The sequence below is a fragment of the Rhineura floridana genome, chromosome 16 (assembly GCF_030035675.1).
Source record: "Rhineura floridana isolate rRhiFlo1 chromosome 16, rRhiFlo1.hap2, whole genome shotgun sequence".
Lineage (NCBI taxonomy): Eukaryota > Metazoa > Chordata > Lepidosauria > Squamata > Rhineuridae > Rhineura > Rhineura floridana.
In genome coordinates, this window is record NC_084495.1 from 19,201,295 (window position 1) to 19,220,968 (window position 19,674).

The following is a 19,674-nucleotide window of genomic DNA, read 5'->3' on the forward strand; positions in this document are numbered from 1 at the left end:
CGGGACTAAGAGGGAGCCTCAGAGTGGTTTCCGCTTACATCTTGCCCAGACCCTAATGATTCACCCAAGAGTGATTTAGGCAACTTTCCCTTTGATGAGTGCCCTGTTCTGCCCAGCAACGTGTGTCATCCACCCACCTTCACACACGCATAGGCTCTCTCCGATCGGGTGCAACCTGTGCTCTGGGAAATACAGTAGAGGAGGAAGTATACAGTGGCTGAATAATAGATGCTGAGCTGCTTTTGCAAAGGGCTGTGTAACGTGATCGCTAACCTAGGGACCCACAGGCAGAGAGGCAGCCCAGGGGGGCTCAAAGAAGGGGGGAGCCACCCGACAATGCCAGGCACAGTCACTTGATACAGCCTCAGGCCGTCCCTTGAATGCAAGCTGGTGTGCGGCCAAGAGGCCTGCGACAAGGAGGAAATGGAAACCTTAGTCTCAAGAGAATAACGTTGGAGCACAGACATGCATATACCCCTTTGCACAGAAGGCTGCCGCGCAAGGCAAGACAGCAGGGAAGTCAGTGTGTACCCCTTTCTCCGACCAGGAGAAGAGACCTAGGCAATCGCCTTGGGTCACGCCACTGTTGAGCAGAGTGCACTGGGCTTGGGGAAGGCACCTGTCAGCAGCTATTGACTCAATTATATACTCGACATCTGGAAGAAATTTGACAAGACAGCTAGCAGGAGGGATCTGCCCAGCCAGCGTTGTGTTAGCATTTGCTGCTGTTCTTTTTAACGCACAGGAAAGAAAAATTCAAACTTCAGGGCCCTTCCCAGATCATAAGAAGTAATGGCAACATTCACCTAGACTACAGTGCCCAGGTCTGGCCTAGGGATGCCAGAAGGCATCGTTTTCCCACTCCACCCCATGCAGCACTGTTTCCGTTCCGCTGTAGTTTGTTTTCCACCCAAAATGACATAATACGTCTTGCGGTGGCAAAATTATGTAAGTTCCATTCCAATTAAGGTATTCCACCCTGTTCATTTCCATGGAAGGGAAGCACAATGCAGATGGGGTGGGGGCGGGAAGTGAAGTCAGTTAAGTAACGTTTGCCCACCGAAAGCAACAACAGCGAACAGCAACATTCAGCATTGCTTTCAGTCCACAAACTTTGCATTGAAATGGATAGGGTGGGATGACATAAGGACAATGCAATTGCTTAATAACTAATGACATAAGTTATGTACGTTATGTAACTTCATCACAGTGGACAGGGACGTAAATTAGGCAGTTTTTGCCTTAAGGCAGCGGAACAGGGACTGTGCCGCATGCGACAAATACGGGGAGGAATGGAAAGCAATCTCTCCTTACATCCATGTTCCCCAGCAATCAGGTACATTCCGGACAGCAGCCATCCAGAGGATCCGGCACAGTGTCCTTGCCAGGGACTGCCCTTGCCACTACACTATGCCCGTTGATAGTGCAAGGCAGTGAGTGGCTTGTGCACATCTCCACCACACTGCACTTTATGCCGGTCACAGCCAGGGGTGTTTAAGAAAGCTAGAGCTGATCACTGCCAAATCCAGAGGGAAGAGGTTCAGTGAGCTTGGAATAAAAATCAGCACCAGTGGCAGAAATAGGAAGAAAAGGGTCACGTCCCAAGGGGGCCGGAGCTAATCAGAGGGTGTTTTAATGACAAAGGTCATTCTTCCCAGCGAGGGTCATTCTGTCTCTTGCTAGTGCCGGCTCGGCATTGCATCTTTCTCCATCAAGCCACTTATTTGATATCGGACTTCATCATCAGGTTCCTGTCCTCCCCACCCCTGCCAAAAATGAATGAAGGTGTCTCTGATAACAAAACCTCCTGTGATTGAAACTTCAGGTGATCAGACCTCAGGCCCCACCACCACGTGCTGGAATCAGGGACACAGGAGGCTGCCTTCTACAAAATCAGACCATTGGGCACCTAGCTCAGTACTGACTGCACTGACTAGCAGCAGCTCCTCCGGGTTTCAGGCAGGGGTGTCGTGGACTGAACCCAGGACTTTCTGCCCGCAAAGCAGATGCTCTACTACTCAGCTGTGGCCCTTCCCTGAGTCAGGATTCCCATCTGTTGCCAGCAGGTGGTGAGGGCCAGGCCCAGGTACGTCCCCATCTTGCAAGAGGTTTCTGGTCCTGCATATCCACTCCCCCGACTCATTCCGTACAGCTATTCTGGGCAGGCAGCACCCCTGACAGCCAGCAGCTAGCCCTGCCCTTCTCAGCAAGGAGACGAAACATATCCCTCAGTCAGTTTTGCTGGAGGCAAAACACACACACGCTCACACACCCCAACACTATCAGGGCTGGAGCAACCACAGGAAATGCCAGACAAGCAGGGAGGGAAGGTTGACGGCCCAGGGTCTCATGTTTGGGCCTGTGAGGTCACGTGACAGAGCGTCAGCTGTCAAGCAGGGAGGGGATCCTTCTGCAATTACCTGCTTTCACTGTGCATACCCACAGGGCAAACATAAAACAGCCAAGCGAAGATAAGTGCTGCAAGGCAATACAGGCAGAGAGCTGTTGTGTTACAAAGATTCCGTTGTTGCTCCTGCTGTCCCCGCCCGCCCACTTTCCCTGATTCAAACGCTCGCCTCCACCAGAAATATTGTATCGTTTCCATAGATAATGGCTTCCTTGACTAAATGGGTTTGCTGGTGGGGAGGAGGGAGAGCAGGGGGCTGGGGTTGACAGGGCAACAGTCACTTTCCTAGAGTTTATTATTATTATTATTATTATTATTATTATTTCCATTTATAGACTGCTGACTATCTAAAAGATCTCAAAGCGGTTTACAATAGAATACACAAGATACAATAAAAAACATATTATCAAATTAATTTACAAAGCAAAATACATAAACAATATCCATATCCATAAACATATACATAAACACAGTACAAAAGTCAGAATTCACCAAGGGAAGCCCGTAAGTCGCCCTCCCCACTCTATGAAAGTGTCAGAAAACTGAAATTATCTTGACCATGGAGGAGGGTGACAAGCAGGTAAAAAGTTATCGCTCCCCTGGTGAGGTTTGCCACCATCTCTCTTGCCTCTCCTTCCTTCCGGGCGAACCACAAATGGCTGGAGGGACATTATGGACAGCAGTGGGTGGTGGCCATTGGGACTGCTGGGGCGGAAGACAGGGAGCCCAACAGTAGGTGGCGCCAGAGCCAGTGACAGGCAGAGCCAACTCATTCTAGATTTGACTCCATCTTCCCCTCCCTAACTGAGTACTACAAGGGGCAACACTGAGACTAAGGAGGAGAAAATCAGTAGCCAGTTGCCAACCCCTGGATTGTTTTTTATGTAAAGGCAAGCAAGTGGGAGCTGGATGAGAGCAAAGTGAGGTGGGTGGGGCAGCACCCTAATGGTCCACCCTCCACTGTGGGTCTTGAAGTCTAGAACTGGATTCTGGACTCCAGGTTCTCAAATGGAACCTGGAACTGTCACTGGGTTGTGCCCAGTGTGTACAGAGGCCTCTGGGGCCATAATATCAAAGCTGCCTTTTACCAAGTCAGGCCATTGGGCCATCTATCTCCAACTCGTCTACTCTGACTGGCAGCGGCTGTCCAGGTTTTTGGACAGGATTCTTTCCCAATCCCATCTGGAGATGTCAGGGACTGAACCTGAGACTTTTTTCAGGAAAACCCTGTGCTCTGCCACTGAACGACGGTGGCTTCCAAATGATCTGTTTGTCGAGCATTGATCCTGACTTTTTTGCACAAGTTTGCGGGGAGGTTGGACAATGGCGACTGTTTATTGAGCGCCCATTCTGATTAGTTTGCAGGGAGATTAGATGATGCTGCATCAAGCAAATGTTAAGCAAGTTAAAGGCTCTGGTTTTGGTGTACAAAGCCCTATGCAACATAGGACCAAGATATCTGAAAGCTCGTCTTACCCCTTATATACCCAGTCAACCACTGTGCTCTGTGGATACCATATTATCAGGAGGTCCATTCCCCACAACATAGGAAGTGGACCTTTAGTGTTGTGGTACCTACACTTTGGAATTTCCTCCCCTTAAATATTAGACAGGTGCCATCTGTTATCTTTTTGACACCTACTGAAGACCTTCCTCTTTCAACAAGCCTTTTAAGTAGAGACCTTATCCCAGTCTGTGGCTGTGTTGGAATTGCTTTTTAAGATGTTTTTAAAGCTTTTTTAAAAAAAGATTTGTTTTTAAATGTTTTGCTTTAATATGTTTTTAAAAACGTTTTGTTTTAATATGTTTTCAAAGATATTTTGTTTCAATATATTTTAAAGTCTGTTTTTAAGATCTTTCAGAGCATTGTTTGCTGCCCTGGGCTCCTTCTCGGAGGAAGGGTGGGATATAAATTTAATAAATAAATAAATAAATATTTCACGCCTTCCAGTATGTGTTCATGTCAATTTTCTTATCTCAAAGAGTGTGATTACGGTGGGTGAAGTGGGTTTGTTGCACAAGAGCTCCAAATCAACTTTGAGTTTCACAACCTGAATCTGCCAGTATGCAACTGAATTCCACCTGAAAATAGCAGCGGTCTGGAAGCTAGGGCTGTGCACCAGATTCAGCCAAGTCCCAAATGGAATTGGGCTGATATAGGTAGTCCCAGGCGTCCATTGAGTTGGATTGAGACAGCTCCAGATTGCTGCAGGTTGGGTTGGGTTGGATGGCCCCATGCAATCAGGGGCTGTCAGGGGGTGGGGCATCGGGCATGCAGGAGAGGCAGGAAAATCCACAAAAAAGTCAAGACCTACCCAACCGCTGGCTGCATCTTCCCAGGAAAGGATAAGAGCCCTTCCTACCTGATGTCCTGCCCCTCAAGCAGCACCCACTTGGTGGATGCCTCTGCTCAACCGTTGTTGAGTGGAGGCATTGATCCTGCAGGGGGCAGTGATGCTGCTTTGCATCCTGTAAGGTTGATACCCCCATGCAACAGCTGTTGAGTAGAGGCATCGATCTTGCGGGGTGCAGGGTGCTCCTCCACAAGCAGCTACCCTGTGGACAAGCTGCTGGCAAAGGAGCACCCCGCAGAATTGGAAAACCCCTGCTCTCAGTCAGGAGGGAGGAAAAGGAAATGCAGTGACTCCTTCCTCCACCACTCCTGGCCATATGTTTAATCAGGGTGTGTGTTTTCCCCCAAAAAAACCCTAATTAAATATTAACCCTGTCCCCAAACTAATTTGGGACTGGATCCAAGGCAAAGCAGTTGTGAGTGCTGTCCAGCGCCCTACTGGAAGCACCCTGGGACCCTTTTCCAATGGATCAACATTCCCAGGATGTGGCCAGCCTTGCCACACTGGGCAGCAGCCTCCAGCTCATCAGCTGGGGCTGTGACATCATTGGCTCAACGACCCATGGGTCAAGAAGTCCTAGCAATGTCTGCAGGAATTCAGAGGCTGGGCTAGGTCTCAGCAGGCATAAATCTCTTATCCAACAAAGTATTAACAGTCAACTCACTGCAGAGGCTCTTCCGGTAAGCCTAGCACAGCCTACAAGCCACCAGACTGGGGCCACACCATGAGAGCCCCTGCTCCAATTCAGGGAAAACATAGTTCCTAAAAAGAGCCCTCAAACCTGGCCTCAGGTTCACAGCAAGATAGGAACACAGCAGGCATCTCCTCTTAATGTCCTCCAAGGATGAAGATGCCACACAGTGCTGGTTCCAGGTTTTTCAGAAGGGGGCCTTTGGCAAGATGCTGTCAGTAGGGGTCCCTCCCTGAGTGCAGCCACCACCTCCCCATTGCCACTGTTGCTAGCCACTGCCTATTCTTTTAGGAAGCTGCCTTATACTGAGTCAGACCATTGGTCCTTCCAGCTTAGGGTGGTCTACACTGACAGGCAATGGCTCTCCAGGATTTCAGGCAGGGAACATTTCCATCCCTACCTGGAGATGCCAGAGATTGAACCTGGGAACTTCTGCATGCAAAGCAGGTGCTCTACCACTGAGCTACGGCTATCCTCTAGACAGAGAGAATGTTTTATGTAGACATGACTAGCCTTTATTGCTTGCTCAAGGAGGGGAAGCAGACAGGAGGTGGCAGCAAGGAGGTACAGCAAAACCAGTGGTACACTCAGGGTAAGACTTGGGGGCAGAAGTCAAGGACCCCTCTCAGGAGAATCTGTAGGAAGGGGCAAGTGCAACAAAACAGCTACCACAATTTGAAGTAAGTGAAGTAGTATACATTACCATCTGGGGGGCGGCATAAGTCCCGGGTCTCAAATTACCTTACTGCACCCCTGATTTAACTAACATATTAATCATTTTTTGCCGATTAATCTGCTGGGGACCTTTTCAATTTGTGGGACTAAGGATGAGGGCGAAATTCAATCCAGGCCCTACCTAATGCACCTCTTCCAAAACAGTATGCAAACCCACACGCAGCTCTCTGTCGAAACCCCCACTTCTTCAAATGTTGCGATGAAGTTCTCCAACCCCAAAACGCATACAAAAATGAGTATCGTATGCAGGAAGGGTGAATTAAAATGCATACCGTCACGAAAATGACATACCCATAGGCACTATGTTTGGGGGAAATTGCTTGCAAAAATGTGTATAGTAGGAGAACTGTGTACACTGTTGATTTTTCAGAGAACTTTTAAAAACACACACAACTGGTGCAGAAAGGTAACAAACTGTGAACTTAAAGAAGCAGAGAGAAAAGGAAATTGACAGATGTGTCTATCCCTAGGTGGGTTTGCAAGCTAAGGGCAGCTTTCTCTGTACCTGAGGCTCTCTTGTGTTGCTGTTATAAGGAGTGCAAAGATGTCCTTTTCTTCTCCAGATACATAGTTGTTGAATATGAATCAATTAAAAGGCAGGAGCATAATCAGCCCCTCATTCTTAGTCAGTTGACAGCCCTGTTTTTGAGCCATTTTGATCAAACCTGCTTGAGCTGGTGTCTTCAAAACTCAAAGCATCCCAAGACAGCAAATCCACTTCTCTGAAAGAATAGACTGCAACTACCAACCTCCATTGTCAAACCCTGGACAATCAACATTCTGGAGCAGAGGGAAGTACCTCAACTAAGCGATCTCCTGACATGATTGCATGCATTTTGACTTAATTTGACCAGTTACCGTTTCCTGATATTATGGCTCACTGCTCCTGCTGCCCCACCTAGTGGTAGAGAGAGGTAACAGCCACCTCCCTAGGGCCATATTAAAACCAAGGAGATCAAATGGAGGGAATATTTTCAGGGTGGTTTCTCTCTCTCCTCCCCCAGCCCCTCCCCCGCCCCAGCGTGCCCTCCATCTTGCCCATTTGTTTTTGGTTTTAAGCCATGCCAGTTTAGGGTTAAGTACCCCTCCCTATGCAAGGAGAGATTTTGTTGCAAGAACAAAAGACTCCTGATTTCCTGTTTTAATGCTACAGAAACCACACAAGCAAGACAACAGCAGTGTGCCAGTTTGGAAGGCAGGATGCGATCACAGTTCCAGTAAAGGCACAATGGTTTCGGTGGAAATGACTGGTATTGATTCTGGGCAACAGAGGCCAGCAGAAGTTAAAATAAGCTGCTCTCCGTTAACCTGCACTGATTGGAATGAAAAGTGTTGGGGTGGGGGGAAAAGAAAGAACCAGAGCAGCCCGGACTGCCAGTCTGCATTCCCAACTCAGAAACCAACAATGGGTGGCAACAAGTGTTTGGGTGAGGAAAAGGAAATGGCTGGTTTTAAAGTGTGGTCATACGCCAATAACTGAAGGACAGGGACTCCATTGGTAAAAGAAGTGCTTGCTTCACGGTAGTAGTGTAGCGGCAACTGCAGAGATGCAGGGTCCCTTCGTGATCGTCACATCACACCCCTTTTCCCTGTTCCCACGTTCCCTGGCTCTCCCTGTCATCTCACGAGTCCACACTCCACTACAACAGATGTCCCAAGGAGCCAATCAGCATGAAAGGGGAGCTTAAGGAGTAAATCCTCCAATACCAACCCTCTTAGGCCCTACAATCAGCAAGGGAAGCCCTGTTGGTGTTGTCATCTCTGGCTGCTGCCCGTTTGGCGTTGTTGACCCATCACAGGGCCTTCTTGATGGTGGTTCCCTGTTTCTGGTACTCCCTCCCTGGTGAAGTGCATCTTCTCACTGCTGACTTCCAGGAGAAATTTAAAGACATTCCTGTTTACCCAGGCATTTGATGACTGCTAACCCGCGGCAACCTGAAATTAGTAACTGTGAGGGTGTGTGATTGTTTTGAAATGGTTTTAGATGGCATTCTAACTTGTTTTTGATATTTTCAGATGGTTCTTCATTGTTTTCAACGTTTCAGATGGTTTCAATTGTTTGAAATACATTTTTATTGTATTTTAAATGGTTCCAACGCTGTGATGGTTGCCATCCTGAGCTCCTTTGGGAGGAAGGGCGGGATACAAATTTAATAAATCGATAAATGAAATAAAAATAGCTTCATCTCCATTTTCCCCTCTGCTGAGTTCTAAACCTAAAGAGGAGGACGCTGACAGCCAGGGCTACCCTCAGGACTGGCTGTAAGCAAGAAGGCAGGCGGTACAGGGGGGCTGGTTAAGGGGAGGCTGTGGTTGCTGGGGCACTACCCCTTTCACCCTAACAGACCGCCCGCTGCTGGTGGCTGCTCCCTCAGATTATGGAACACCTTGGTCCATGAAGCACAGGTAGTCCCCTCCTTCACTATGTTTCACTGATTATTGAAGAACTTTTATTACCATTATTCTGGCAGCCTTTTATTTCATGAGGAAGAGAATGCTTGTATTATTGTTTTTAAATGCCGGCCCTCCCCCTCCAAACACAGTTACATGGGAACATATAACATCCATATACCAAGTCAGACCACTGGTCTATCTAGCTTAATATTGTCCACACTGACTGGCAGCTGCTCTCCAGAGTTTCAGACAGGGGACCTTCCCAGCCCTACCTGAAGATGCCAGAGATTGAATCTGACACCTTCTGCATGCCAAGCAGATGCTCTGCCATTGAACTGTGGTCTCTCTCTCTCTCTCTCTCTCTCTCTCTCAAATAGTTTTCTGTTGTTTTATGAAATTGTAATCTTATATGAGGCATTGTAATTATGCTTTCATTTGGATCCCTACATTGAGCAAGGGATTGGACTTGATGGCCTTAGGGGGCCCCTTCCAACTCTACGATTCTATGATTCTAAATCTTTCAATCACTGTAACAGGCAGAAGTTGGGGAGTCACCTACCCCATCTTGGAATTCTCCTGAATAACTAACAGAAGAGATACTACTGTCTATTCACTTCACTGTTGTGGATGAGAGAAGACACAGACTGGGTTCCGTGAAGCCATCATGGGGATCCCAGTGACACCATATATTGATTGGTGCTTTCAATGAATGGCTAATGAGGGGGCATAGTCAGTAAGCATCATCATGGCTGGGGAGGGCAACTTAGTTGTCAGAGAGTAGCAGTGGCTGTGAGAGTGGCAGTCATTAGTGTAGTGTGTGCGTGCCTGTATGTTTCCCCCTATTGATATTATCGTGTTTTGGCATTGCTGCATGCGGCAGGGGGGTAGGATAAGTATCAGAATTCAACTGTTTGTGATTTGCACCCCAGTGTAGCCAGAAGGGGGCCCTAGCTCAGTAAAGTGGCTCAGGGGTGACATGCCCTGCCACCTGTGCAGCCGTGGACAAGCTGCAGAGTCCCAAGGAGCCCATTTCCATTTCCTTACATGTCTGCTCAGAGGAAGGCTTTAATATGCTTTAATAAGAAGCTGGTATAGCACAGTGGCTGGGAGTCCAGAGTCTGTGAGTTCAAATCCCCGCTCATGTCTCCTGGGTGTCAAGGGTCAGCTAAAGATCACCCCAATAGTGAGTGGCTCAGAGGTGAGGTGCCCTGCCACCTGTGCAGCCGTGGGCAAGCTGCAGAGTCCCAAGGAGCCCAGTTGCCCCCCAGCTGGCAGTTGTGGACAAGAAAGGGGCTGGCTTGTGCAGCTGTGGCAAGCTGAGCAGGCCCTAGCCAGCTGGGGAGGACTAGCCTCAGAGGGAGGCAATGGTAAACCCCCTCTGAATACCACTTGCCATGAAATCCCTATTCATAGGGTAGCCATAAGCCAGGATCAACTTGAAGGCAGTCCATTTCCATGTTTTTCAATATTGGGTAACTAATGGGTATGGCCAGGTTTTTGAAAATTGAGTTGATTGTGTTATCAGCCTCTGATTGCATATGATGTAATCAGATTAACGGACTTGTTCGTCTCGATTATAAATCTAGATGGAAAGTAAGCTCAGCTAAATGTGCATATAAATACGCTTTTAAAAAAAAGGTAAATGCAACCAGACTAAGGCTGGGGGAGGAGGCTCCCCATTCTCTTCTTCTGTTTTGCTCCTGATCTGAATAGCCCCTTCTCTATCTCTTGCATTTGTCCCGCAGAGAAAACCATACAAGTGCTATATGTGTATCAGGGGTGTTGTCATCCAGCGTCTTGGGGGATCTCACACCCCTTACTTTTTTGGGAGCCAGGAATGTGTTAGCCACTGAGAAGAGTCTTCTAAATTGCTTCCTTGTCCTTTCCTGCTGATTGAAGCCAATCAGAGTGAAAGAAGGTGAATCAGCTACTGAGAGGACTTATGGCTACCCTATGAATAGGGTGTTCATGGTCAGCGGTATTCAGAGGAAACCCTGCAGAGCTGCTGCCAGTCAGTGTAGACAATGCTGAGCTAGATGGACCAAGCGGTTTGATTTAGTGTAAGGCAGCTTCTTCCTCTGTTGCCGCAGGGGACATCTTCACTGGACCACAGATTGGAGTTGTGTGTCTCTTATAAGCCTTAGTCTATCCCTCGGCAATCTCTGATTTATTTCCACCTGGAGATGTGTCAGGTAGCCTTTGTAGTGTTGGGCTGTTTGGTCGGGGAGGTAAGTGTGTGTGTGTAGGATAGCCCTTTCTCTCCCATCCCTGTCTGTTGTCTTGTCTTTTTTTTTCTTCCTTCTTTCCATTTTGGAAGAACCCCAAATGGGCTTCCCGGCACAACTAATGGGCCAGTGGCTCACCATTAAAGCACTGACTAATCCTGGAATCACAGACCTGATGTCTCTATAGGCAGCAATAAAGTTTTCTGTAACCTCAACTCTTCCTCCTTTAATGGCTTTCCCCTGTGCCATTAGCCTCAATGCACAACTTCCCTGCCTGTCGGATGGCACAGCTCTTTCCAAAGCAGGCTTGACAGCCACAGTGGGAAAGAGCACAGGGGTGGACACATAGCTCATCTCGGGGGGCTACCATCTTTGCATTCTTTGCTCTCACACCCAGTGCTTTGCAATCAGAAAAGGGAAACTTTGACCAGAGCTACTGCTTTTAATACTGTTCTAGGTGTTTAGTGGGAAGGGGCTTAGCTCATTCTGGTAGTGCAAACTGGGGGCAGAAGGATCTGTCCATTTCTGCTCTCTCTGTTACTTATTTTTCCAGTCTTAAATTCAGTTATCCACATTCCTGCAGCAATTTGGTTTTTTTAAAAAAATCCTCATGAAAATTCTTTAGCATTTTAGTGCAAATTTATCCTAATAAACACATGTGTATATGCTTTTGACTAATGTACACATTTTTGCAAGCAAGTTCTCCTAATACAATGCATCTTTTGTATGTTATTTTCACAAATATATTCATTTTTATGCACACTTTCCCCTAATACATGCATTTTTGTCAAAATTGCTTGATTGGAGAACTGCATCACAAAAGTCAGATAAAGGGCAAATTTCAAAAGATGGCTGTGTTTCGGTTCTCACGTTGTCTCAAAAAATTGCAAATTTGATAAATTTGGCTCTAAATGCAAACTGATCAAATTTCTCCCCCAGCCCTTATGCAGACATGCTTTGTATGTAAAAGGTTCAAGATTTCTTTTCTTCCTTTCTTTCATTCAGGAACACTAAAAGCTGCCTTATACCAAGTCTATCTAGCTCAATATTGTCTACACTGACTGGCAGCAGCTCTCCAGGATTTCAGGTTAGGGAACATTCCCAGCCCTACCTGAAGATGCCGGGGGTTGAACCTGGGACCTTCGGCATGTAGGGCAGATGCTCTACCACTGAGTTACAACCCTTCCCATTTCTATACCACCTTTCCGTCATACTGTACTCAGAGCAGTTTACAACCCATGGAACTCACAGAATATACTGTACAATAAAAATCATATTGTCTTCCTATAACACAGCAATGTGGAATTTCTAACCCGCAGGCCAAATTAGGCCTGGTATGGGTCCAAATATATCCTGTGATGCTGTTCCCCTCAAGCCACACATATCTGACCCACTCCTGACATCATATGTGATACAAAGTGTGGAGCAGCTACAAACGAATAAATGGGAGTGTAAAGTGAGCTCCTGATTGTTCCATTGCAAGCGGGGCTCCCTCTCAGTGCTGATCAGCTGGTCTGTGCTGACAGAAAGTCCTACTGCACCAGGGAGTTCCCCAATGGAAACTCACTAGTTCAGTTAAGGGGGCTCACTTTCTCCTTTGGAGGAAGCTGTTTCGATTCAAACTACTTCTTCCAAACAGATTTCAAAGGGTTCCTGTAATGATGTCATGATGACATCAGGTGATTGACACCTGTGAACATTCAAAGCAGGTCTCTGTAACTCTCAATGCTGATTGGTGGTTGCAGGACGCCCCTTTGAAGGCACACTCCCAGCACCAATCAGCCTAAAGTACATCTTCAGAGGGGATTGTGTTCAGCTAACCAGCAGTTACAGTGATCTCCTTTGAACTTTCACAGGTGTCAATCACCTGATAATATTATGACATCATGTGACTGACAGCTGGGTGGCCCCACACACCTGTCAAAATTGAATAGGGGTTGGGGAATTATGGATGCTGCCCACTGACTGGATCCAATTCCCCAGCCCTGTTAACAACAATTCAGATATAATTAACCATAAACAATTAGCAAAATTCAGGAGTCCAGGCTGTGGTCCAAAAGTCTGTGAGGCCACCATCTTGCTAAAGCTAAGCAGGTCTAGATCTGGTCAGTGCTTGGATGAGCGACTGCCTGGGGACCGCATATATGCCACCTTGGGATCCACGATAGAAGAAAATAAGCAAGTAAATAAATAATATATTGTTACAAGGTAATGTTAACAAAATACCGGCAAGTTGCAATACAACAAAATCACCCCCGTCAATTACAATAATTCATGAACTTTTAAAAGAAGGAAGACAGCATCAGCAAAAAAAAAGGGGGGGGGGTAAATACAACACAACACATAAAATGCCCCAGACTAAGGTACAGCCCCTAGAATTTCAAAAAGTAGATATCCCATCCTTTTTAAAAAGGATGGCAGGTAGTAAGTCTAGGGGTGATACTCTGCTAAGACCCTAGTAAGCCACTTCAAGCCAGAGTAGGTAGAAGAGCAAGCCTGGATGGACCAATGGTCTGACTGAGAGCCAAATTCAACATAACAGTGAATGTGTGATTGCATTTAACAAGTCTCTGTTTTTCTTCTTCTTCTTCTTAGTTAACAGTCACCAGAAGGTGGTGGAACAAGATGCACAAGAACAGGGTTAACCATTCCCAGAGAAAATCCCATGAACCCAATGAAAATTACCCACTTCCACCCTGAAAGCTGCACCTAGCCGCAGGAGGGATCATTCACTGGTCTATAGGCAGGCATTTATTTCTTTTTTTTATGAGAGGGTTTAATGGTACAAAGGGTGTGGGGATGCAGAAGAAATTCAGTCTGGTTCACATTTTAATGCAAACCTACCTAATTTAAACTCCTCCCAAACAATATACAAACAGAAATGCAGCTACTCTAAGTCAACTAAAAAGATGAGCAGAAATGTATATATTAGGGGGAATTGTGCATAAAAATGCAAATATTAGTGCATGTAATACACTCAAATGCATTCTGTTATGCTTTCCAAAATGTGCATATTAGGCGAAATTCCATACAAAGGGTGGTATTCAATGTGAGTCCTAATAAGAGTAAACCCTTTGAGGTTAATGAACATGACTAACTTAGGTTCATTAATTTCAGTGGGTTTATTCTGAGCAAGACTTAGCTGCATACAATCCAAAAGTTGTATATTAGGAGAAATGCTCACTAAAATATACCCTTTAGAATTCCTTCCTGTTAAATATTAGAAAGGCTCCATCTCTGTTGTCTTTATGGCGCCTATTGAAGTGCTTCCCCTTTCAACAAGCCTTTTAAGTAGAGAACTTTATCCCAGTCTGCATCTGCACTGGAATTGTTTTTAATTGTTATCCTTGTTGATTGTTTCTGTAAATGTTTTAATTGTTTTATCTCTGATGTGTTTGCCGCCCAGGGCTCATCTGGGAGGAAGGGAGGAGTGATAAATAGATAAATAAATAATAAAATGCTGATAAACTTTAATGAGGACTTTTTTTAAAAAAAAGCTTCACAAAGGGATACAGAAACGTGCTGAACTGTACTTAAGATTGGGAAAATGAGAAACTGACAGATTCGTCCATCCCTAACAGGGTGAGTGAGGCAGGGGTGAATCAGTGCAATATAACTGGATCCTAAATACAGGTAGCAAAATGAGTTTTAAAGGTATTTAGTTGAAATCCATATTAATAAATAGCATGTTTTGAAGAAGAGCCTTATGCTAATCAGTTATTCCAATGCCTTTGTACCCACTGGCCAGAGCCCTGGGGAGGCAGGCATGGATTGATCCTTTTCATGACCAACTGAGTAGAACACTAACTGTTGTAACAAGATATGAGACTTACATATTTGTTTTTAATAACAGGTGGAAAATGCAGGGAAAGGATCTGGAATAGCCCTGCAGGGGTCAAGGATCCAGGGCTAGCTCCAGGTTTTGGTGAAGCAAGATGCCATCAGTGGGCTTATCTGATTGGGCCCAACTCCTGTCACTTCTGCCCAATCAAAAGCTCCACCTTCTCTGGATACAACTGGCCAGAGGGAGTGCAAGGGGAGGATGCCACTTCTTCTATGCTCAAAGAAGAGCAGGTGAACAAGCGACAACAGCATGGTAGAGATATAGTGTGTCTCTGGGCATCTGCCGTGGGCCCCCTTCAGGAATATGGGGGCTCAGCAGGTGCCTGTCAGTGCCAACCTCTAACGCCAGCTCTGACAACCTCCCTCTGCTTACAGCCCTGGAGAGAACCTTCTTTGTCCTTGCTGCAGAGTAACTCAAAGTGGCTATGCATAACAGCTCCTTAAACGTTTGGACTAAAACCAGGAGTGGATACCACTGCCGCACTGACATGGAGCCACCAGTTGCCACACCCCATAGACTGTAACAGGTAGACCTCTTCTCCATTTTCCAATGAAAATCCCAGGGGGCGAATGCAGTCAACTTGCCCAGGAAGGGCTCCATAAGGTCCAGTACAGTTTCAAATTGGTTCTGGTCATAGGCTAGACCTGATGGTCTTTGTCTTATAGAAGCCACCATGCCCAGGGGAGGCTTCATGAGCTCGGATATGATTTCAAACTGCTCCCAATTGTGTCTGATGGTTTGTGGAGGATATCTGGCCATGGCATGCACACAGAGATTTCTGGCAACAAGATTTTCAGGACCCTCAGAGAACAATGAACAAGCCAACGGGCCTCTCCACCTGGTATAGATCCTCCAGTGGGGCCAGTACAGTAGACATGAGAAGCAGTGAGCAACCCCGACTGTGCCCCCCAACCTTTGGGATGGGTGGGAATGGAGAGGCGGAGACAGCCACAGGCAGTTGACCCCCTTGCTCCAGGACCAGCAACTTCTCCTCCCACTGCCATGGCTGTGTGGTTCACACCAGGAACAGCTTGAGAGGAGGAGAAGAATGGCTTGAGGCAAGCTGACTCCATCCTTGCTTGGTCACTGATTGATCCAAGGCATGTTGGCCACATTGTGGAGGGCCCTTTGTGGGCTGGCTTCTGTGCTGATGCTCAGGTAGAGTGGATGCCTTCTTGCCTTCGTGCCCAAATCCCAGGAGCATTCCTCAACCTGAACAGGGCTCTGCCAGTTTCCCAGGCTGTGGAAGTTTGCCCACCTTCTCCCGGCCAACTCTCATCATCTCTGACCATTGGCTATGTTGGCGGGAGTTGATGAGAGTTGGAGTCCAACAACACCTGGCCACTGGCTCCCAATCCACCTTTCCCTCCTTCACTCCTTCCACTGTCCGAAGCAGTATGCCTCTGAAGCCCACTGCTGGAATGCTGCTTGCATGCATTCCCTAGACATCTGGTTGGCCACTGTGAGAAGAGGATGCTTGACTAGATAGACTATTTGCCTGATCCAGCAGGACTCTTCTTATGTTCTGTTTGCTCCATATTCTTCTGGCCCACTTCTCTCTTCTGTTCCACTCATTTCCTCTTTTGAGGTGAGTGAGTTGCAAGATTCCCTGCAGGCAATAGCCCAACACACAAGCAACCCATCACCAGGATTGTGCAACAGTAGCAGAGGAGAGCTGAGAATTTGTTACTAGGGGTGTCAAGAAAAGTGGATGATGCACATAAACAAAGAAGCCATCATTGAATCTATGGGGAAAGCACTTCTAAAAACTTCCTTAACAGAGATCATTAAATATACATGTTCTTGGTGGCTGGCCATATATCCTCATTAGAAGCTGCCATCAGCTGAAATGTTCAAGGAATCTTCTCCCATCACCTCCAAAGAGATGGAATCTGAGTGTGGTCCAAAAAAAATAAACAGAAACTTGAGCCGAAATGCATACAGGAAGCGGAAGACATCCTCCAGCAACTTTCCCCATCATCAAAATTGTTTGCAAAACATAATACTCAGATTCTCCTAATTTGATTCACACACACACACACACACACACACACACACACACACACACACACACACACACACACACACACACACACACACACACACACACACTGTTGGATTTAGGCTTTTCAGCAACGGGGGTAAAAATGCAAAATAACTTAGCAGCTTGAAACTTCACAATATTCTAAATAAGTCCCAGTTTGAATTCTCATTTTTATACTGAATTTTCATCTAATTCAAGCTTCCGGACTGTCTTCAAGGGCAGCTCAAGGTACAGCATATGAGAGTAGTACAGTCAACTCTACCTTACCTGGATAAATAAATGGTAGAGTGCCAGAGGCATTATGAGCTGAATATCATAGTGAAACTTATAAAAGAGCAAAGCTTTTCATACAGAAAGTCCAAATCTCTTTGCGAAGGGATCTTAGCAAGGCTAGGAAAGGCTTCTGGTGAAGGTCTTAAAACAGGTGCAGGCAACCTCTGATCCTCCAGATATTGCTGAACTACAACTCCCATCATCCCTAGCCATTGGCCATGCTTCTGGGGCTGATGGGGGTTGTAGTTCAGCAACATCTGGAGGACCAAAGCTTCCTCACATCTGCCTTACAGAGAGCCACAATAGGCTGAAACAATGATCTGATTTGGTATAAAGCAGCTTTATTTGTGGGTTTGCTTGTATATATTGACCCTTCTATGCTTTGGTGATCATATCTGACCAAAATGGCTATTAAAAACGTGCAAACCCTTTTTTCTCCTAACCCAGGAAGTAGGGAACCTGTGGCCCTCCAGAAGCTGGTGGACTCCAGTTCCCATTAGCCACAGCCAGCATGGCAGTGGTCAGGGCTGATGGGGAGTTGTAGTCCAGCAACATTTGAAAGGCCAACCCTGTCCTAACCTAGGCCATTTCAGATACTATTGTTGCACGTACCCCAATCTTCCAACAGTGACAGATTTCCTGGGGTTACTACACTTACCCAGGGTTCGGTTTCCTTGGAATGAGAGCAAGCAAGCCTCTGTTTTTTCAGTTCCCAGCCTTTTCTCAGACTGTAAACACACATAAGAAACTGCTTCTGCCGACCACATTCCTACATATGCAGATTGATCCATCCAGTCTGGCCAGAGTGATTAACTTATCAAAGGAACTTGTTTGATCAGTGGAGCAGGTCTCTCTGCTACAACTCCGGCTCTACATATTCCAAATCAGAGGCTATAAAGGGGGACCAAAGACATAATCCATACCAACCCCCAATCCTATAACATGATTTATTCTTCTATAATAATCTAAAGCCAAGGCAAAATTTTCTCAGGATAGATTGTTCTGAGAAAGTTTATGAGAATATTCTTTTTCTGCCCCCCCCTTTGAAAAAGAGGGTGATTTGCCAAATATTCTCAATTTTTTCTTTTTCTTTTTTTGTGGCAGCCACTATTTCCCCCCACAATACCCCAGGATTCTGGTAGGTCAAGGGCATTGCAGAGGGTGTAAAACGATGGCCAGGCTGCCAACACAATTGCCACCTTAGGGAGTAAAACCTTAGGGAGGGAGACAGAAGCCAGGCTGCTTTCTTTTAAAGAATTTCTCCTCCCCCTGGAGAACATTCCGTGAAATAATCCCCTTCCTCCATTTCAGCCAACCACAAAGAGTTTCATTAGAATGGCATTGAGTCAGTTGGACCATCAGTGGGCAACCTTCAGCTTGGCGGAATCTACTTTGCTGTTTCCTAGATCAAAAACAGGGCAAGATGGTAGTTAGGAGAGGAGGAGCTCGATGCAAAATGGTGGAGCCGATTGTCTATAGCACCCTCTTTATTTATTTATTTACTACATTAATATTCCTCCCTCAGTCTACAGAGCTCAAGATGGTATTCACGGTGCTCCTCCTCCTCCCCCTCTCATCTTCACAACGACCCTGTGAGGTAGGTTAGGATGAGACATAGGGCCATGAACCGTCCACTGGGATAATCAGCATGTATAAGTACAAATCTACATCTGAGTTGTTAGAGGCAGGGAGTGTTAGAGCAAATGGGCACTGCCCCACCAACCTCCATCTGCCCTCATCCAGCCCCCACCTCCCTGCCTTCCTACTTACAACCAGTTTCAGTGGACGGCGCTGCCTGTAAGCTTCCTCTTAGCCTCAAGGTTGCCCTTGGAGAACTCAGCAGGGAAGAGGATGGGGACAAAAGTAGAATGAGTTGGCTCCACCTCTTCATGGCTTGGCTCCAGCTATGGCTGGACTCCCTCTCTTCCGCCTCCCTGGTTCCGACGGGCACCAGCCACCATGGGGATTCTTACGTCAAACTCTTCAGACTGGCCAGCACAGCTATACACAGACTTGAACCAAAGGCAACCAATTCATACTCCCATTTCACAGGCGAGGAATGCTGAGGCTGAGAGAGAAACCAGTAGGACAAGGGCAGCCATGGGACAGGCTTACTTATTGTTTGACTTGCAATGTTAAGGAACAGCAAGTAATGTCGGTGCTTTTAAGCATAAAGTCCAATTTTACAGTCAGGGAGTACGGAAGCTCAGAGACAGACACCTTGCCCATGGATGGCTCTGGAAAATCAAATCACTCAGAATTATATCAGCAGATCTTGATCTACCTCAAGGCTGGTTCCCTCAGCAAAGTGATCCTCCCCCTTTAACAATGGTCACCCTCTGGCTGTGGATGTGGCAGCAGTGTCAGGAGGCTGGGAAGCTTGGATTCTAAATTTCCCGCAATGCTGCACAGCACCTCACTTAGCGTCACTCTGGGGCACTGTACGAATATTCAAAGGGGGTGCATGTGCAAAAGCTAACCCTACTGTACAAAAGTAAAATTTGCATTTGTTGCTCTGCCCCTTTTGCCTCTGGCCCCGCCCACCACTGACACGCGGGGCCCCAGAAGTTTGCCCAGAAGGGAATGCCCTCCCTCGGCAAAAAAAGGTTCCCCACGTCTGGTTTAACTAGATCAGTTCCTGGGTCTGTGACATGTAGCCTTAGCGGACTGGAGTGAGCCATTGGAAGTACCATTTGGTGGAAGAATA